We start from the raw sequence: 23,259 nt of genomic DNA on the forward strand, positions 1-23,259 counted from the left end.
GGCCTTCACTTTCGAGAAGATATATTATCATTGTTGCAGCCACCGATCAGACCGGATGAATATTTTTTCACTTGCAATTTTCAATTATCTTTTAATTTCTTCTTTCTCTCTTTTGCCGAGACATTGCAAATGTCTGATACATTTGAACTTTTCGTTTATATGAACTGGCACTTAACAGGATCTATACGAACATAGTTAAGCTTTTAGTTTCAAAACTCCCTGCTGATTCCTCTGTGAACAATTCCTGAATGCTAATGTTTGACAGCTTTGCGATTCCATTTCGGTGACAGGACGGGAGGGTTTTCCCTGAAAGGTGGTTTGAAACGGAGTACAAGGGGATATTATACTTAGTGAATATTGTAGTGTGTGTGTGTGTGTGTGTGTGTGTGTGTGTGTGTGTGTGTGTGCGTGCGTGCGCGCGCGCGCGTACGTGCGTGCGTGCGTGCGTGCTAGAAAAAGAGGTCAGTTGGTTGCTATTTTATTTCTTTTTTGCTGTATATGCCTGTTTTTATTTTATTGTGTTCTGTGTGCAGTAATGGTAATTGTATATATATTTTTTGTATTTTCAACCTTTTGTGCATAGATAACATATTGTCAACGCCCGGGGCCTGTCCTTGGCCATGAATTTCCTTGAATTGGAATGTTGCTGCTTTTCTTTACGTCATGATACATCAGCTTTCAGGCTGAACTGGGAGGGATGGGTGGTATGGTTTGACGCCTCCAGGCCTGGCCAGCGCTTTGGGTCAATGCATATGTTAGTTATCTGCTTCCCTGCACACTGTCAATGCATATGTTAGTTATCTGCTTCCCTGCACACTGTCAATGTATATGTTAGTCATCTGCTTCCCTGCACACTGTCAATGCATATGTTAGTCATCTGTTTCACTGCACACTGTCAATGTATATGTTAGTCATCTGCTTCCCTGCACACTGTCAATGCATATGTTAGTCATCTGCTTCCCTGCACACTGTCAATGCATATGTTAGTCATCTGCTTCCCTGCACACTGTCAATGCATATGTTAGTCATCTGCTTCCCTGCACACTGTCAATGCATATGTTAGTCATCTGCTTCCCTGCACACTGTCAATGCATATGTTAGTCATCTGCTTCCCTGCACACTGTCAATGTATATGTTAGTCATCTGCTTCCCTGCACACTGTCAATGCATATGTTAGTCATCTGTTTCACTGCACACTGTCAATGTATATGTTAGTCATCTGCTTCCCTGCACACTGTCAATGCATATGTTAGTCATCTGCTTCCCTGCACACTGTCAATGCATATGTTAGTCATCTGTTTCACTGCACACTGTCAATGCATATGTTAGTCATCTGCTTCCCTGCACACTGTCAATGCATATGTTAGTCATCTGCTTCCCTGCACACTGTCAATGCATATGTTAGTCATCTGCTTCCCTGCACACTGTCAATGCATATGTTAGTCATCTGCTTCCCTGCACACTGTCAATGCATATGTTAGTCATTTGTTTCACTGCACACTGTGGGGTGTGTACAGCCCTGAGTCTGTGCATGACTGCTCACTGGGGCTGTGAATTATGAGTGTCCTCTTCTTGACGGCTGGATACTCTTCAACACGTGCCCCTCACTGTCTGTCTTTGTCTTCCTCTCCTCCTCTTTTTGTCACTCGCTCTCCACCCACAAGCTTCCCTGAATCTAAACACACACGCATACACACACACACACACACACACACACACACACACATGCATTAAGAGAGAAGACGCATTTGTGACATTATCGGCAATGCGCACAGGCTTCCTTGTCCATAACAGGTATGCACAAAATCGTTGCCCATTACCTACAATGAGCAATGGTTTTGTACATTTCCCATTGAGCACCACACACACACACACACACACACACACACACACACACACACACACAGATATATAGATATATATATATATATAGATAGATATATCACACACACACACACACACACACACACACACACACACACACACACATATATATATGTATATGTGTGTGTGTGTGTGTGTGTGTGTATAGAAAGAGAGAGAGAGAGATTCTGCTTCTACCTCAGCTCTGTATGGAGTCATTGGGGCGCCGCACAGAAGGTCTGTTCGCCAGATTCCTCCATGTATGTGAGTTGTGTGGAAAGCCTGTTTTCTGAAACTGGTTTTCCTGCCATTCTGCAATGTTGTCAGTCAGTCGTTTTTTTCTGTCTTCCGCTCCGTCTCCCTCCCCCACCAGTTCCTTGGAGGATTGTTTCAGCAAGGCCATTGGATCTTGTCACACGGTGATACCAGCGTAGTTTTCTTTTCTTTTCTTTACCGATATCAGCAGATCTTGAGGTCCATTGTGCTGCATGGTGGTTTGGCGCATTTGTCTTCAGCAGTTGTGGTGTAATGCAGTTCAGAATGATTTTGAGCATTACTTTACTAGCAAGGCTGATCAAACCGATAGTTTTTCAGTCGACAGCGACCACCACGGAGTTTTCATTGTTTCATTTTATTGATATTTGTCAACACAGCACCAACTGCTTTGGATAGTGACATCAACACTAAGGTGTACTTTCTACATATCTATCTATCTATCCGACATAGTGACATCAACACCAAGGTGTGCTGTGCTTTCTCTCTCTCTCTCTCTCTCTCTCTATATATATATATATATATATATGTATATATATTTCACACACACACACACACACACACACACATATATATATATATATATATATATACATGAACGTATGTCTTTCGAGGTGTGTGAATGTATGCATGCTTGCAAAGTTACTATTCTTCACTTTCGGAACGATTTCTGTCCACAGCAGGTCTATGTACGTGTGCGTTCGTGTAATCATAGAGAGGGAAAACGATACATTACAGCCATGTTTACAAGTCCTGAATGTTTTTCAAGTAAAATATTTTATTTATTCATTGTAGTCGTCGATAACAATATTTTGTTTAGAAATGATCTAGAAATAGCCTAGAAAGATTGGAACCTGGGAAACTGGGGAAACTAAAGGCGTACCATTCTGTCTCTCGCTCGCTTGGGGAAACTAGTTTCAGTTTCAGTTTCAGTAGCTCAAGGAGGCGTCACTGCGTTCGGACAAAACCATATACGCTACACCACATCTGCCAAGCAGATGCCTGACCAGCAGCGTAACCCAACGCGCTTAGTCAGGCCTTGGGAAAAAAAAAAACAAAAAAAAAAACACACAACCACACACACAAAAAAAAAACAAAAAAAACAAAAAAAAAAAAAAACGGGGGAATAAATAATAGATAAGCTTGCATAAATAAATAAATAAATAAATAAATAAATAATAATTATAATATAGAAAAAAGGTAGTAGTAATAATATTAGTAATACTAATAAAATGATAATAATAAAACATAAATAAATAAATAAATAAGACAACAATGGTGATAAATAAGCAAATAAATGTAAAAAATGAAGACACACATTCACACATACACCCACACATGCATAACAGAAATGCACCAGACATGCAGTTTCACATATATGAAAGCACAGTCAAATACATATAAACGTACATGAGCTCCAACACACACACACACACACGCATTACCGTGCACCTCCTCTACCCCCCTCCTCCACACACTTATTTCTAGTCTAAGTATCGCAGCTTCCACGGCACACACACACACACACAAACACAAACACACACTCACAGAGATGAACACTTACTTGTACAAGCACATATGAAAGCACAGTCAAATACATATAAACGTACATGAGCTCCAACACACACACACACACACACACACATTACCTTGCACCTCCTCTACCCCCTCCTCCACACACTCATTTCTAGTCTACGTATCGCAGCTTCCACGGCACACACACACACACACAAACACACACTCACAGAGATGAACACTTACTTGTACAAGCACACACACATACGCCCATATCTCCCACCCCCAACTCCACACACGTACATACAAAGATATATATATATATATATATATATATATATATATATATATATATATATATACACGTTCCAATATCCTGTTGCTCCCACAGTGTAGGCATGCATACACTCACATACCTCATCCTCTACCCCACCTCCCCCCGCACTCCCACCTCCCCTCACACACACACACACACACACACACACACACACGTACACATATCTCTCCTGACACTTGTGTACAGTTTCACTCTCGCGCATTCACAAACGCACTCAAAAGCACACATACACACAAACACACACAGCCGCCACTGACTGGCCGCAAGAGGGATGGGAAAAGATCTCTGATGCCAAGAACGTGGCGTCTAGTGTGTTGCTCGGTCTATTGTGTTTGGAAAGGCCCACAGAGACTCTGTTCCGTTTTGAAGAAATTTGCGCAATGTTGGTTTGGAAATGATGCCGATATTTGTTTGATTTGCAAAGCATCGTGCTCTACCTTTCATGTTAGATTTGCGGCCGCTCCCTCTCTCTGCTTCTATTTCTTTGAGGCGATCGATGGTGTGATGGCCTTGTACCTGTTCTTTTTGGTATTCTTTGACTTTTCTGAGGATTTCCGATTTTCCTAGATGTAGGCCGCTCGTTGGTGTTGCGTTACCAGCAAGTCTGTCAGCTCGCTCATTTCCCTTAACACCTGCATGTCCCGGGCAGTATGACCATGTGAGTTTTTTAATCTGAAAGTTGCGCATTGCGTTATGCCACTCTGGGCTTCCCATTCCGTTTTCAATTTTCTGTATGAGGTTCATTGAGTCGGTTAGAATCATGGCATGTTGGTTTCCGGGCGTATGGAAGGACGATAGCCACTGGAGGGCATGTGTCACAGCTTCAACTTCCATCGTTAGGCTGGAGGTTGTGACTTTGTAGGCAGCATTCTCTTCCCAAATTGTTTTTCCATTTTGTTTCGCAGTGAATCCCCAGCCAGACTGGTCTTTGGTGACTGAGCCATCTGTGTATATGATGATGTCCTCTTCTTTACTGTTTTGGTGACCGAATATTTTCCCTCACCACATAGAACACCCTTCTATGGATACCAACAAAACCCTGTCTCGCGTGCACCTCGGGGATCAGCTGCATAGCACGAGACATAAATTCAGATCCCCAAAACCCCAAAACAGGCGTGGCAAAAGAGGTGGGAAAAGATCGTGCTTAGGTAGCAGAATGACAAAAGCAGAGCGGCTGTCAAAGAAATTCTTTAGAATCGGCAGTTGGAATTGTTCCAGCGCAAGAATGAGAATCTCAACAATTGAGAAATTGGCATATGATTTTGACATTCTATGTCTCCAAGAGACCAGGACAAGTGCAGACAGACCAATACATTTTGAGAATTTCACAGTCTTTCAAAGGAATGAAGGAAGAGGGGTAGCAATCATACTGAACAAAAACCTAAAAAACAAATTTTCCACCATAAATCTAGAGAAATGGTGTAGCAACTCATGTGAATTATTGGGGGTGCGTCTTGACAAACCTGACGGAGTTCACAAAAGCATCGTGCTCATCAATGCCTACGTTCACCCAGGAACCTGCACAACAAAAGAGGATTGGGCCTTTTTAGAGGAAATAGAGAACGAACTTGGAGACTCGGTCATTATCTGTGGAGACCTCAATGCAAGATCGAAGTTATGGGACCAGCGGAACACCAACCCACAAGGACTCGCACTTGAAGGAATGATAGGGGAAATTCTTCTTAGCCCTTTAACAACCACATCCCCAACTCGCCTTGGAACAAGACAAGGGGACAGTGACAGTGTGATCGACATCGCTCTAACATCTCCAAAATTCAGAGCAGAAATGAATGCAGAGACGCTTCCATACCAAGGCAGCGACCACCTCCCGGTAGCTTTCAGTCTACAGAAACTGTCCGATAAACCCTGTATGAAACTGCGTGATCCATTTCAGTATGAAACCAAAGAGACAACCGTCATCGAAAAATTAAGACGCAGAAGAAACAAAAGAACGGCACTGAACAGGATGCAAACTATTCAGCCCCCATGGTGGAATACCGACACAGAGAGAGCCTGGATAGAAAAACATGCGGCTGTCAAACTTTGGCAAAAAGAAAGAACAAAACCATCTCCGGACAAAGATATTGAAACAAAAATGAAAGAAAAAACTAAACAGTTTGAAGTCACTGCTCAAGAGGCCAAAAATGACAAGTGGAAACAGTTTTGCGAGGCACTCAGTTATGACACAACATTGACAGAGTTCTGGCAATTTTATCGTCGCATGGAAGGGAAAACGTGCACAACAACAACCCCAGACATGTTAGACACTGACGGAACCAAGCTTAAGACAAATGAAGAAAAAGGATCTGCCTTGCTCAAACGTTTCATACAACAGAGTGATCAAAGAAACTTAGATGAGAAAAAGAAATATGTTGAGGAGTTAAACCAAACCCTTATGCAGACTGGACCTGATGATGACTTGACAATGGATGATCTAAACGAGGCAATAGCTAAATGCAAGAAAGAATCGGCTCCTGGCCCAGACAAAGTTCGTTACTCAGACATCAAGGAGCTATCGGAAGAAGACAGAAGCAAACTTTTCAATCTATATCAAAACAGTTTCCACAATGGACAGGTGCCGGAGGACTGGACACACAGCTTCTTAAAACCCATACCAAAACCAGGAAAGGACCATCGTCAGGTAAGCGGCTACCGGATCCTAACCATGCAAAACATTGTTGGAAAGCTCATGGAACGCATGATAGCCAGGAAACTTGCAAGGGATCTTGAACACAGGCACATTCTCCCTTCAAATCAAGGTGGTTACAGAACAGGCAAGTCCACATGGGAAAATGCAGCTGCCTTTGCATATGAGGTGTATGAAGGATTTCAAAGAAAAGAAGAAACACTAGCAGTAGCAATTGACCTTGAAGATGCCTACAATAAAGTCCAGTTTGCGCACCTCATGGAGCTGCTACTAAGGTATGGAGTAAGTTTGACACTGACAAGATGGATAGCAGCAGCGCTTCAGGAAAGAACCGTCGTCTTACGCCTCGGAGATTGGATGTCTGCACCTTCTAAACCATCCATGGGACTGCCACAAGGGTCTCCACTCTCTCCTGTCCTCTACAATGTCTACACGAAGGGCCTTGCAGACTTAAACAACAATGGAATTGCTCGGGTGCTTACCCTTGCGGATGACGGCCTGGTCTTCAAAACTTCGAAAAATGCTCAGGAAAGAACTGAAGCCGTCCAGAAACAACTAAACAATATTGCTCAATGGTGCAAAGACACAGGATCTTCCATCAATCCAGCGAAAGCCCAAACGTTGCTGTGCACCCTCAACAACAAAACCGCGAGCAAATCACCACCTTCTGTGTCATTCGATGGGATTCAAATTGAGAAAACTGAATGCCTACGCTACCTAGGAATACACTTCGACAGGATGCTGACCTTCAGAAAACATACGGAAAACACTGTTCTCAAATGCAAAAAGGGCCTTTCAGTCTTAAAAGCAATGGCAACCAAAGGAATTGAACAACGCCACCTCTTCCTGCTATACCAATCACTCGTCCTCAGTGTGATCGACTACGGACTTGGGCTAACAACACCGTCTCAAAGCAACCTCCTAAAATTAGAAAGAGTCCAAAATGAAGCTATGAGGCTGATCCTTGGAACAACAAAAGACACGCCCACAGAAACCATGCGATACCTGCTTGACCTTCCTTCAGTGCAGGCCAGAAACAAGTTAGAACAGGTCAAGACCTACTTCAAAGCATTAGAAAACCCTCAAAACCCACTGCATGACGCAGTCAAAGAACCAAAAGGCAGCCGTCTAGGACGAGGAAGATCATGGATGGGGCAAACAGAAGACACAATCCAGCTAGTATGCCGACTTCAAGACCTGAAAGAAACAAAAGAATGGGAGAAAAACCCCGAAAACCTCAACCATCTATTCAACACAGTCATTTCACCCACTCTAGGAAGACATTGTCGGGAATGGCCAGAGGGCAAAACTGATGCGGAAGTGAAGCTGCTTATAGAAGAAAACAGTAAAGAAGTGGGGAAACTAAAGGCGTACCATTCTGTCTCCCGCTCGCTTGGGGAAACTAAAGGCGTACCATTCTGTCTCTCGCTCGCTTGGGGAAACTAAAGGCGTACCATTCTGTCTCTCGCTCGCTTGGGGAAACTAAAGGCGTACCATTCTGTCTCTCGCTCGCTTGGGGAAACTAAAGGCGTACCATTCTGTCTCTCGCTCGCTTGGGGAAACTAAAGGCGTACCATTCTGTCTCTCGCTCGCTTGGGGAAACTAAAGGCGTACCATTCTGTCTCTCGCTCGCTTGGGGAAACTAAAGGCGTACCATTCTGTCTCTCGCTCGCTTGGGGAAACTAAAGGCGTACCATTCTGTCTCTCGCTCGCTTGGGGAAACTAAAGGCGTACCATTCTGTCTCTCGCTCGCTTGGGGAAACTAAAGGCGTACCATTCTGTCTCTCGCTCGCTTGCGCACCTCACTCCCTTCTCCTCCTCCTCCGCTGGCATGACATCGAGTTTTGGTTGATGTTATGATAATGCTGCAACTAAATGATGATAAGACTGAATTTATGATAACCTGTCCAAAGAAGTTTCGTCAACATCCTTCCTTTCCTGACTCTGTTCTGATCAATAGCACACCTGTTTCACTTTCTCATTCTGTTCGCAGTCTTGGTGTAATCCTAGACCAGTCTCTTTCCTTCCAACAGCACATTTCGAATATCTGTAAAGTTGCCTATTTGGAACTGCGTAGAATCAGCTCTGTCCGCCGCTATCTCTCAACCGATGCAACCAAGACACTTGTATGCTCTCTGGTTCTCTCAAGATTGGATTACTGCAACTCTCTTTTGGCCGGCCTTCCGAAATATCTGTTAGACAGACTCCAACGAATTCAGAATAACGCTGCCAGACTCATTTGCAGAGCTTCTAAATTTGACCATGTTTCTCCTCTTCAAAGTTCAACCTTTAAAATTGTCATGGATCAGGAAATGGTACTGAGGAACCCCAAAGTCGAGGGAAATACTATTAAAACAATGTCAGAAATAACTGTTCTGGATCGAAAAGAGGCAATATCCACATTTCTTCCTCTCCTCTCCTCTGTGTGACTGACGAATCGAACGTCCACGCCTTGTTGTCGAACACAACTCATTGCGTTTCAAAGAGAAAATTGTGGATATTGCCCAGAAAGATTTATTTTAAGTCAATGCAATCTCATCTTGAAAGATGTATTTGTAGCATTTGATAATTTAGCAAGCATGTAGAACTAGAAAGCTAAAAAGACTGGGTACCAGAACCTGTGTTTTATATTGAGAAAATTAAAGTAGGTAACACTGACGTTTGTTTCAGTGACCCGATAGTGAAAAATGTGTTTTTAGCAAAAGATGATCTAAGTGAGACGGAGACTTTTTGAGCCATGAACAATTTGTAAGGCATGGTACATAAGGGTTAACTACTTACATCATCCAAGTTGTACCCAAGCAGCAATACAGTACATTAAAAAGAAAAGAATAGTCGTAGTTAACAATGATAATGATGATGATAATGGAACTTTTACAGCGCTTTCAACGCTCAAGGCTGTTTACAACTGCAAAAAGTAATGCCACAGAAACAGTAATGTGGTATTGTATACAACGCAAAAAAAGAGAAAAGTAGCAACATATCACACACACACACACACACACACACACACACACACACACACACACACACACTCATATATATGTATTTGTATTTCTCTTTATGTCAGAACAGGTTTGTCTGTGTGAAATTTGGGCTGCTCTCCCCAGGGAGAGCGCGTCGCAACACTGAAACCGACACCCCTTTTTTTTTCTTTTTTTTTTCTGCCTGTAATGTTATTTGTTTTCCTACCGAAGTGGATTTTTCAACAGAATTTTGCCAGGGACAAGCATTTTGTTGCCGTGGGTTCTTTTACTTGCGCTAAATGCTTGTTGCACACGGGACTTCGGTTTATCGTCCCATCCGAATGAATAGCGTCCACCACTCAAGGTCTAGTGGAGGGAGAGAAAATACTGACGACTGCCGGTGTGATACCAGTGCGCTCAGGTTCTCTCGCTATATATATATATATATATATATATATATATATATATATATATATATATACAGAGAGAGAGAGGTTTATATTGTGCATCTGCAAATATGTGAAAAGTTAAGGAAATTAGTTTTTGACTTACGTGTGTAAACTATGCAAGTCTATGTAATAACACGGTGTTCAGTTCTCTCTCTCTCTCTCTCTCTCTCTCTCTGTCTCTGTGTGTGTGTGTGTGTGTGTGTGTGTGTGTGTGTGTGTGTGTCTTTTAAAATTATTATTACAGCACTGCCAATCACAACCACAGACATGCTGGTGACAGGTGAACTTTTACAACACCATAATTCTCTTTTTTTTCTCTCTCTTGAATTTGCTTTAAGGATCATATGCTCCTGTGCCAGTAAGTCAGCCCTCAAGAGTCTGAATGTAATCATTCTCTCTCTCTGTCTCTCTGTCTTCTTTGGGGGATGGAGGGGGGTAAAGTGACAGCATGATGTGTGTGTGTGTGTGTGTGTGTGTGTGTGTGTGTGTAAGAATGAGAATTATGGCAGAGATTGGAAGCATGGGAAAAACGTTCACCATATTATATAACCTGTGTTACCTCTTCTAGAAAATACAAATATGTTTTACCTCTTCTAGAAAATACGATCAAATATATTTTTTTCCAAATTTGTTTGTACAGTCTTGGAAACTGTACTTTATTCATTTTTTGTGATTATTCTATGAGAAAATGTGTTGCCGTTGTGTGATATAGTGAGAAAAGATTAAATGTTAGTATTGTTGCGTGGTGGAAGAAAATGAATAAAGAAAAAAAGTTTCCTAGCACTGGAAATAGTTATTTTCCTACGTATTTTTGTCTCGTGCTCCGAATGAAGCTGAAACATCAGTTTAAACGTCATCTGGCATGAGCTCTGGCCTAATAATGCAGACGGTATTGCAACAGACGGAGGTGTATCTTCGACTCCAGAGCCACAGACACATGACGAGTGGTCTGAAAGATGTCGTTTAAAGTGATCTTGCTTTGGACCACTTATATCCAGTCTAAGCTTGCAAATGACTGTGTGAGTCTGTGAAATTTATGAATAATGATACATGGTACTACTACACTATCTCAGTATCTGCGTTGGTGAAGAAACGTTTTAGACAACCCAAAGAATCCGACTGTTTAATTACGTCAGGTAGATTGTTCCCAAGGGAGGTTGTTGAAGGAAGATTGTTCCCAAGGGAGGTTGTTGAAAGAAGATTGTTCCCAAGAGAGGTTGTTGAAGGAAGATTGTTCCCAAGGCAGGTTGTTGAAGGAAGATTGTTCCCAAGGCAGGTTGTTGAAGGAAGATTGTTCCCAAGGGAGGTTGTTGAAAGAAGATTGTTCCCAAGAGAGGTTGTTGAAGGAAGATTGTTCCCAAGGCAGGTTGTTGAAGGAAGATTGTTCCCAAGGGAGGTTGTTGAAAGAAGATTGTTCCCAAGAGAGGTTGTTGAAGGAAGATTGTTCCCAAGGCAGGTTGTTGAAGGAAGATTGTTCCCAAGGGAGGTTGTTGAAAGAAGATTGTTCCCAAGAGAGGTTGTTGAAGGAAGATTGTTCCCAAGGCAGGTTGTTGAAGGAAGATTGTTCCCAAGGGAGGTTGTTGAAAGAAGATTGTTCCCAAGAGAGGTTGTTGAAGGAAGATTGTTCCCAAGGCAGGTTGTTGAAGGAAGATTGTTCCCAAGACAGGTTGCTGAAGGAAGAAAAGGAAGACTTGTATCGTGCCGTTCTACAGTACGGGACCAGTCTCTCCAATGATTCCGAACACAAGTTGAAGTGTACGGCTGATGAGATAGAGAGGAATATTCCGTAAACAGTTTCATAGTGCAGAATGATCTTGATGTATGATATATGATATGATATGGTATGGATACTTATATAGCAGCGCCTATCCCCGGTCAGAGACCAACCTCTAAGCGCTTTTTCAAATACGGGGTCATTTGCACAACAGGCTGCCTACCTGGGTAGAGCCGACTGACGGCTGCCATTGGGCGCTCATTATTCGTTTCGTGTGTCATTCAGTTAGTTTTCAGGCACGCACACATACACACAGACATGTAACATTTTACGTATATGACCGTTTTGTTTATTTACCGCACCATGTAGGCAGCCATACTTCGTTTTCGGGGGGGGGGGGGGGTTCTAGTTTCCACCGAACGCTGTCATTAATCACAGGATCTTTAACGTGCGTATTTGATCTTCTGTGTGCATATACACACGAAAGGGGTTCAGGCACTAGCAGGTCTGCACATATGTTGACCTTAAAGATCGGGAAAATATCCACCCTTACCCACCAGGCGCCGCTACCGAGATTGGAACCCGGGCCCCTCAGATTGAAAGTCCAACGCTTTAACTACTAAACTATTTTCTTTCTATGTCTGTTTCCCTTCACACCTCCGTCTAGGCATGGGAACAAAAACAGAAATAGTTGATACATTTGCGAAGATTTTTAAGGCACGAATTTATCGAGCATGGAATTGTTGACAGGGGTTGGGGGTTCTGGCCTATGCAGAAACCGGTTTTAATTATCTAGTCAGTCCTCATGACTAGATTGCCTGTCTGTCAGCCTGTCTGCCTGCCTTTCTATATACTTTTCATTACTTTTAGTTTTGTACATAAATTTTTTCCCTTGCTTCCCCATCATATAGGAGTAATGGCCTGTATATGAAAAAGTTATCTGTATCTCTGTGTGTGTGTGTGTGTGTGTGTGTGTGTGTGTGTGTGTGTGTGTGTGTGTGTCTCCCCCTCCTCCTCTCCCACTATCTCTGTGCGCGTTTGTGTGTGTGTGTTGATGTGTGTACACATATGTGTGTACATACTCTGGTCCATTTTTCCTGTTTGGTCTCTCACTAACACAGGTGTGTGTGGACAGGTGGAAAGTCTGATTGTCCAGGAGACCATGTGGAGAAGCACGATGTGTGTTACTACTACAACAGCACGTCTCTGGCGTGGGAGGAGGCAGCGGCGGAATGTGGCTTACAACAGCGTCTGCTGGCCACCTTCCCCAACCATGGGCAAACCAAACAGGTGCTGCAAGATGTCAACAAGAAGATACCGCCCGGGTGAGCTGAATAATCGCAATGAATATTGTAATGAGGATGACGCTAAGAATTATGATGATATCATGAACATAATGATGGTGGTGATAATGATGGTGATAATATTAACAATGATAGTCATTTCCAGTAATTTTTTTTCAGCCTCTTGCCCTGTTTTCCAAAAGACCTACGTTTCCTATAATATTCTTTGCGATCTTGAAGGCATCTTTTGTGAAATACCACTAATTTAATCGCACAGCGTGGGCGCAGCCATAACAGATAACGTCAGTACCGGGAGGCACCCCAAGGCACAGTGCACTCACCATTTCTGTTCATGTGTACGGCTGAACGCAGAGCTTGGCCAATCCGTGTCCTCCAGTTCAGTTTGCAGGTGATTCCGGTCTTACAGTACTAATTACCGATGACAAAGACGTCGACTGCCGAAAAGAAATTGACAAATTTGCGTACTTGTGCGACGGGCACAATAGCCAAGTGGTTAAAGCGTTGGACTTTCAATTTGAGGGTCCCGGGTTCGAATCTCGGTAACGACACCTGGTGGGTAAAGGGTGGAGATTTTTCCGATCTCGCAGATCAACATATGTGCAGACCTGCTTTTGCCTGAACCCCCTTCGTGTGTGTACGCACGCAGAAGATCAAATGCGTCACGGTAAAGAAACTGTAATCCATGTCAGCGTTCGGTGTGCTGTGGAAACAAGAACATGCCCAGCATGCACACCCCCGAAAACGGAGTGTGGCTGCCTACATGTCGCAGTAAATAAACAAAAGAGTCATACAAGTGCAATGTTATATGTCTGTATGACTGTATGTGTGTGTGACTGAAACCTAATTGAACGACACAGGAAACGAATGATGAGCGCCCAGTGGCAGCCGTCAGTCGGCTCTCCATAGGTAGGCAGCCTGTTGTTAATAATAATACATAGTTTTTCTGTGGCGCGATATCCAGCACCAATGCTGCTCAAAGCGCCTTACATCATCCAGTTGATATAAACAAGCCTTAAAAAACACATCAACCGCTATCTGACAACGGAAAACATCCAGTGTATCATATGAATGAAAAAGCACACTTAAGAGATGAATCAGATTATAAAAGCTATGAAGTAAATACGGCTTAGATTAAATCAAAATGCATTTCATAGAACACACACACACACACACACACACACACACACACACATATATATATATATATATATATAGATAGATAGATAGATAGATGTCCCTCCCTTCCAGACACACACACACACTCACACACAGACACACACACGCTGACATTAAATATCAACTGTCACTAAAAACAAAATTGCATAAGCATTCAGATATTTCTTATTTTCTAACATAGAATTCTGTTCGGACATACTAACATGCCTATATACTAACACACGCGTACCAGAGCACTGTACCCTCACAAACACATGCACGCACGCACGCACGCACACACACACACACACACACACACACACACACACACACACAAACACACACGCCCATTAAAAATAACCAGATAGTTAAAATGCCATCGCATCTAAGACTAAAACTTCATAAAAACAACAACAACACAATGCACTAAAACAGGACTACAAAAATACTAGTACAAAGATACATCTTAACAGGCATACCTTGGTTTAACCGTTCCGCTCAGAACAAAAATGCTTACGGAAAAGGTAAGTTTTCATATCTGACTTAAAGGAATGTAGATCAGAGGCATTTCTAAGAGATGAAGGTAGAGAGTTCCACACTTGGGGAACCTGAGCTCTGAAAGACCTATTTCCAGCGCATTTGAGATTAGTCCTTGGAACTTTAAGCAGCTTTTCAGAACTGGATCTTAATGTTCTGTGCAGTTCATATGTTTCCAATACAGAGGAGAGATACAAAGGAAGAGACTTGTCAAAATATTTAAAGGTGAGTGTTGCTAACTTATAGTGAATGCGGGACTCAATCTGTAAAGAAAGTGCCAGACAGACAGAAATAACTAAATAAGAATGAATGCGTTTGCTTGTAAGTGTATGCCTGCTATCTGTTCACTTGTCACTCCAATCAGAACGTGTTCTCCCCAAAACACGAACACAACACTTTTTAACCACACCCTTTTATTTATTACTAAGAGAGATATCAAAAGCTGCTATTCTTGGCCTGGACTGGAATATAATTTTTTTTATGGGGGGAAACAATTTTAACTTCACCGCCTGAATGGTCTTCAGCAGTCTCGCCAGCTCCTGGCTCCTCACTCAGCACGTCCCGATGGTCCCACCATCACGTTCATCTTCCGTGCCAATAGTCCGTCCCGATGGTCCCACCATCCAGTTCTATGGAAGTCAAGTGCCCAGTCCCTGGCACCTCGGATCCTGTTGAATCGTTCGGCATCTCACGGCATGAGAACAACACCGCAAGGATGTATCGATGCCACAGTCTGGGTTGATCCTGAATGAGTTTTCGTAAGATTGGCTTCAGAGTTCAATGAAATCTTTCCACAATAGCATTCGATTGTGCATGGTAGGGAGACGAGTGGATACTTTTGATGGACAGCAGACGAAGAAATTCAGAAAACATCTCTGACTTGAACTGTGACCCATTGTCAGACAGAAGTTCTTTCGGAAACCCTAGTCGGCAAAAGACTAAAAACAGTGCATCAGCCACTGAAACAGAGTCAATGTTCTTCAATGGAATGGCTTCTGGGTATCGCGTAGCCACATCCACAATTGACAGCAGATATCTATGCCCCTCCTCAGATGGTGGAGAAACAGGACCCACAATATCCACTGCAACTCTGCAGAAAGGTTCCTCAATCCTCGGCATACTCTCCAGAGGAATATCTGGAGTACGACCTTTTGCAGCACATTTTTGACATGTCGCACAAGTCTGGCAGTACTGCCTCACGTCCCGGGTTACACCCGGCCACCAAAATCGATTTTGTACTCTACCTAATGTCTTCCGGACCCCACAGTGACCTGCCAATAGTCCATCATGCGCCATGAACAGTACTTTTTCCTTAAGAGATGTAGGGACAACCACTTGCTCCGCATGGGTCCCATTCTTGGAGAATCGCCGAAGCAGAATATCATTCTGACGGAAAAAAGAAAACGCCCCTTTTCCTCTGCTGACAGATGCACCCTCTCTCTCCAACTCATTCACATGTTGAAGAGAATCATCTGTTTTCTGTAGTTCACGGAGTTCCGTTGGGTTGACAGCAAGATCTTGAAGCGGAGCATCTAAAACTACTGGTGTCTTGTTTTGATCTCTCCTTTGGGCCCGTGTCATAACAGCAGCCACCTGATGATCAATGTTTCCAAGCACAAGTCCAGCAACAGGTGAGACTCCCTCAACATGTCCCAAAATCAGATCTGCCACCGGGTTGTCTATGACACAGCATATTACCTGACCAGAAAAGAAAGGTGACTCGACCTCCACCTTAGCCAGGGGAAAAACCTCCACATTACCCCCAAAAGAGAACTTTCTGAGTGCGGCCCACAAACTGATCTGGTCGTACCAACTCTCTCCTGACGCCGGCAGTAGTGGCTCCAGTATCTCGCAGTACCGACACCTGAAACCCGTTGACTGACCCCTCCACAACTGGCGAAGATCCTGTTGTGGATACTGAGCAAAGTACCTCCTTCTTCTCCTGTGTTTCCTCCAAAAATCTGACTGCTGAAATCTTGTTTGGTGAGTTGGGTACAGAACCTTTACCTCTTGTACCAGGACTGCCTGCACGTCCGTCCTTCTTAGTGCGTTTCAGGTAAGTTGGGCATTCCCTCTTAAAATGGCCAGAACCATTGCATTCAAAACAAACTGGTGTGTTTTCTTCTTTTTGGAATTCATGTCTTGGATCCAGCATCTGATTTCTTTGTCCTCCTCTCTGGGGTGTGCGGAAGGGAGTCCTGCCTCCTCGATGACCCCGAGATCCTGTACCAGATGAGCCCCGTTGGCCTGGAAAATGCTGCCCTTGAATGGTCCAGCTGCTAAACCAAAATCCACCTTTACTGACCGAGCGAAGCTCTTCCCAAGGTGAGCTAGCCTATAGCGTTCAGCAGTCGTGACCATGGCTTTAGTGTCTTTCAGAACTCTCTCCTTTAAAAACACAGCCAGGTCTTTACTGACACTCAGCAAAAACTGTTCTGACAAAACTAAGTCACGAAGAGCTTCATAGGACTTCTCAATGTGTGCTAAGTCCACCCACCTGTCGAAAAGATGTGACAACCGAGTAAAAAATGCAGGGAATGGTTCATCCTCAGGCCGGCACAAGCGGAACTTCTCTCGAAAACCATCTTTCGAGTACTGAAATTTGGTAAGAAGAGCATCTTTGAGTACTGCATAGTCTACCATGCCAGTGGTACAAATGGAGTTATACAGACTAAGAGCCAGTGTAACCGATTCAGCAGAGGTGTAACATGATCAGATTTCTTTTTGGCGAGAACCAGTCGTGCAGCATTGTTCTGAAATTTCTGTGATCTGTTGATGGAGGAAGATGGTAAACCTGCAAGAGTGGAATTGCAGTGATCAAGTCTGGACAAGACAAAAGAGGAAACCAACTGAGCCATATTTTTCTCTGTTATGTAAGGTCTGACTGAGACTAGCCTTCTGAGATGAAAATTACGTGAGCGACACAAGAATGAAATTTGTTCGTTCATAGTCAAGGTTTGATCGAGATATACACCCAGGTATTTGGCTGATGTTTGAAATGCTACTGAAGCAGGGCCAAACGTAACTGGGTCCTTTTCTGCTACCTTAAGACGAGTTAGGTCTCCAACGGCTAAGAGTTCAGTTTTGTCTTCATTGAGCTTTAGCTTGTTTTTGTCTATCCATGTTTTTACATCAGCTACACAAGCTTCCAATTCAGTAATGACTGTTTTAAAATCAGATGGTGGAGCGGCTTTTTGTAAATCTGTGTCATCTGCATATTCATGGTAACCAAATGAGTGCCTTTTGAAGATGTCAGACAAAGGTTGAGTGTACAAAGTGAAAATGATACGCCCTAAGACTGATCCCCGAGGGACACCACACACAAGAGGAATGACTTTAGAGGTGCTATGTTTTACTTTAACCTTGAGTTGACGATTTGAAAGATATGAAGAAAACCATTTTAAAGCAGTAGATTTAATGCCAAAGGTAGTGCTAAGACGGTAGATAAGAATTTGATGGTCAATTGTATCAAATGCCGCTGACAGATCTAAAAATGCCACTACAGAAGTAAGTGTTTTGTCTGTGTTTGAGAGGAGACTATCTGTGACCGAAAGAAGGGCTGTTTCTGTGCTATCGCTTTTTCGATAAGCTGACTGGCAAGTTTCAAGCAGGCCGTTTTCATAAAGATGTTCCTGGAGCTGATGTAACTCAACTTTTTCAATGATTTTAGAAATGAAAGAAAGATTAGAGACAGGTCTATAGTTCTTTAGCTGATTTGTGTCCAAATTGTGCTTTTTCAAAAGAGGGGTGACAATGGCCATTTTAAGACAATCATCAACAATGCCTGACTTTAGAGAATGATTAATAATTCTGGTGATCAAAGGGAGAAGGTCATCAAGACATAATTTCAAAAGGTTAGTGGGCACTGGATCAAGGTCACAGTTCTTACTTGGAGATTTAAGAATAAAATCTCTTATAGCTTTTTCAGAGACAGGTCTAAAACATGTCATTAAATTTCCTTTAAAATCATTAAATCGGTCCTCTGGTAGGCTAGCATCCAGTTCTTGTCGGATGTTTACAATTTTGTCATTAAAATAATTACTAAAAGCATCAGGGAGATCCTGAGGAGGAATGTTTTTTGGCAGCAACATCTCTCTACTTTTGCCAATGAGCTGGTTTGATACAGCATAGAGTTGTTTAGACGTGGGACACTGACTGATGGAGGCGCTGAAATGTTGACGCTTTGCAGCTGTCTGCATGTCATTCAGTTTTTTACGCTCCTTGACAGTTTGTCGGAGAGCCAGACGTGCTCGGCCTGTCGTTCTCGACGCTTGGCGGCCCTCAGTTCATCAATCATCCAGGGAGCAGAGGGACGGTCAGTAACAAGGCGAGTGGAGAGAGGGGCATCCCTGTCCAGTATCTGACGGAGGCCAGTGTTGTATGTTGTCAGAGGAGATGAACTTGAGTCAGTTCCATCCATGAAGAATTTGATGTCAGCCTGGAATACCTCAAGGTTAACCATCTTTGTGTTCTGTGATGTAACAAAACGTTTTGGTCGCTTCAGTCTTTTAAAAGGGATGTCATAAAGAATTGCCATGTGATCAGCAAGAGCCAAGTCCATGACCTTAAACTGGGAGGTGTGAATGCCCTCTCGAACCACAAGCCAGTCAAGAGTGTGACCATGTTTATGGGTTGGTTCACATATTAGCTGCTTTAACCCTTGGTCATGAAGTAGAGTATGCAACCATAGTATATCTGAACTGCTGGTCTGTTCGTAATGAAGGTTAAAAGCACCAGTTAAAACTAAGTCTCCTGTTTCTAGGTCGTATTTATCCAGGAGATTAGAAAACTCAGTCATAAAAGTCTGGGTGTTACATTATTGTGTCGACTTGGTGGGGGTCTATAAACGCAAATAATATGGCACACTGAACTTTTGCACTCAATCTTTAATACTACACCCTCAAATGATGTATAATCGAGGGATTTGAATGTACAGATATCCTGAATATGGCTTCTCATAATGGTTGCAATACCGCCTCCCTTCCTAACTTGCCTAGGGAATGATTTCAGTTTGTACCCTTGCGGCGTAAGCTGCGCTATATATGATTCGTCTCCCTGCTCATACAACCAGGTCTCAGTCAGTATGGCGATGTCAAAAGCATGGTCAACAACCACGTCGTGAATAAAAGCGGCCTTCTGTCTGCATGACTGAACGTTCACACATCAGTTTTAGATATGACGGGTGAGAGGGTAAATCAGTTGACTGTAGATTCTTCACGGGGATTATATGAATAAGATTAAAAGAGTTTACTCTCACCTGTGTGGTTCGGGATTTGAAATGTTGGATCCACCTCAGAATGAACGACACGTATTATTTTCCTTTTCCGTACTCCACCCCGGCAAGATCATTTTTCATGGGGCAGGTTGTAGCCAATGTTCAAGTCTTTTGAGACGCCGTATCACATCCTGAGATGTGTGTGTGCTGTCCCAGTGTAAGCAAATGGTACCGAGTGTACCTGCATGGCGAGGCGCGTGCAGTGTTGATGTTTTGCACTGAACACTGTGAGTGTTGGCCATACTCCAGCAATAGCGGACGGCGATAGGAAACTGAAGCCCGGAGCAAAAATGTCCAAACGAACAGTTTAAAAGTACATGGAACAGGATAAAACCAGCACATTAAAGGTATGTCCATCACCAAGTAGTCTGAAAGATATAAACACGATTTAAAACGCAGGGAATAAAACAATCACTGAAAATTTGAGAGAGCATAAGCGCCTGCCTGTCAGGCGACTAGTCCGCACTCACTTTTGTTGAAATGACTGCGTGTTTGTAAAGTGCTTAGACCTCATTCTTCGAACAAGGATAGGCGCTATGTAACCATATCATCATCATCACCTTGAACTGAAATTTGGCAAAACTAAAGAGCTCGTAACTGACCAGAAAATAAAGAAACCATTTTAAGTGAAAATATTAAGAAATAAAGTGATTGAACAGGTAGACATACAGATATCGTGGTATGATAACTGACAATAAGTTTTTTTGGAAAGAAAATTCCGCTGCATCCACAAAAAGAACTACAGAAAATAAAAACTTGTTTAAGTAAAATTATCAAACATGAAGTTTTTGAACATACAAATATGATGGTGTCATAATTGACAATAAGCTTTCCTGGAATGAAAATTCCGCTGCACTCACTAAAAAGAGCAACAATCGCATGTACTGTTTTGTAAAATGTTTTTTTTTAATGTGTGCAAGCAGATGCTCCAAATCTCTCACACATCTGTTTCCTGCAGCGTTTTAACATTTGGCGCGATGTTTTGGGGTGGAAACTTGACAAAACATGACAAAGACAGGTTAGAAAAAAGTCATTGCGTAAGCGGGTGGGGTGGTGTGTAAGCCCACGATTTTGCGCAATCCCACGATTTCTCTCACATTGGAAGAAATCGAGGGTACACGAAAGTATGGTCGTTCCCCTCTCACGTATTCTCACAATGTGTGGGGAAGCGTTGGAAATCCCCCTTATTTTTCATCAAAAGTATTTTCTTTATCATCGGAGTTGGTTTCTTGTTTGTTTGTTTTTTCCCATGTTTTTTTTGTTTTTTTCCCCCAAGGCCTGACTAAGCGCGTTGGGTTACGCTGCTGGTCAGGCATCTGCTTGGCAGATGTGGTGTAGCGTATATGGATTTGTCCGAACGCAGTGACGCCTCCTTGAGCTACTGAAACTGAAACTGAAACTTCCCAGTGCAAATCTCAGAGAAAAATGAAAGAGCTAAAAAGAAAAGAGAAAGAGGGGGACGATTATGATAACAGTGATGACATTATGATGACAGTGGCGTTAGCAAAGACATCAACAGTGATGACACTGAAACACATCTGTTTATTGTACTTCACATAAGATGGATCACTGCAATGCATCGACTCAAATTCATGATTGGAATCAGTAGCGAACAGCGAAATTAAGACAATGTGTATAACTCAAACAGAACTATAAGATGCCATGACTTGATCTGAATCTTTCCCGAGGGATGTTGGGAATAACAACAAAATGATTAAACTTTCTATGTAAATCAAATATGACAGAAAATGCTTTGTTTCACAATGCTTTACCCTCAGGCATAGAGCGTGAAAACGGAACCATTTTGGGGGGTCACATTTATTTAGAGTGTTCTTTGTTTCGTGCCTGTTCACATGTTCATCTGTTTGTGTTAGCATCCTTCCGCATGTATGGCTGCACTGAAAACAGATTCACAGTTTCATAGAAGACACTCAGAACATGAAAATATTATCCTAAAAACAGAGTGAAAGAAGAACAAATAATCAACCAGCTAAGTAAACAGACCGAAGGACACACGCACACACACACACAGACTGTGTGACTTAGTATTACTTTCAAAATGTAAACATGGCCTACAGCAGAAACTAAACGAGTTACATTTATATTGGGGAGGTACCCGTAAAGTCGACAGCTCATTGCGTCGACAGCTCATTGCGTCGACAGCTCATACACATCTTAGGATCGGTAAAACATTTTTCAGAATACAATTACAATATCGGCACGGTCACACACACACACACACACACACACACACACACACACACACACACACGTACACACGAAAGAGAGGAGAGAGAGGGGGGGGGGGGGAGGGAGGGAGAGAGACAGACAGACAGACAGACAGAGACAGAGAGAGACGCACACACACACACACACACACACACACACACACACACACACACACACACACTTTTAACGCGTAAACCTTGCATCGTTCGTGCACTAGTTTTTTTCCCCCCGTTCTTTATTATTTGTTTGCTGTCGACGCAATGAGCTGTCGACGCAATGACATGGACCCTTATATTGTAAACAATGGGGTATTGAAATCAATAGAGGCAAAACGAAAGTTGTCATATTTTCGAGATCAGAACCACGAGCGCAAATGGTTTTTTTTGGTGTGTTTTGTTGTTGTTGTTTTTAATGTGGAACAGAAGTTATAGAAACGACTGAACAACATAAATACCTGAGAATACTATTCCATACATCAGGCAATTTTGAAAAGGCTACGGAACATCTGGCAAAACAAGGAAGAAGAAGAAGAGGAGGAGGAGAAGAAAGAGAAACACCCGTAGGTGCTGTGGAGGACCCAGAGAATAAAGTTTATCATATTCTTAAAAGATCTTTCAAGAATGAAAACATAAGCATACATATAATATCAAAATTATTTGATAGTCTCGTTTCACCAATACTAACGTATGGAGCAGAAATATGGTTCCCCACTTGTGGAAAAGCAGATGATACTTTTACCTTTGACAAACTATTATAACCATTGTCTTATGAACAAATTTCCTCATGAGTATGTTCATTTAAACTTTATTAAACAAATATTGGGAGTCCACAAAAAATCCCTGCGTAAGGTGTGCCTACTCATATATTTATGCGTTTGTATCGAGCCTGTAACTGCGTAAGTGAATTTCCATATGGATTAGTAAAGTACTTTGATATCATTTTTGATTTGACTTGATTTGATAGTGCCTGTCCAAACTCACTCCAGCGAAAACTAT

Source organism: Babylonia areolata, chromosome 3 (genome assembly GCF_041734735.1).
Source record: "Babylonia areolata isolate BAREFJ2019XMU chromosome 3, ASM4173473v1, whole genome shotgun sequence".
Lineage (NCBI taxonomy): Eukaryota > Metazoa > Mollusca > Gastropoda > Neogastropoda > Buccinidae > Babylonia > Babylonia areolata.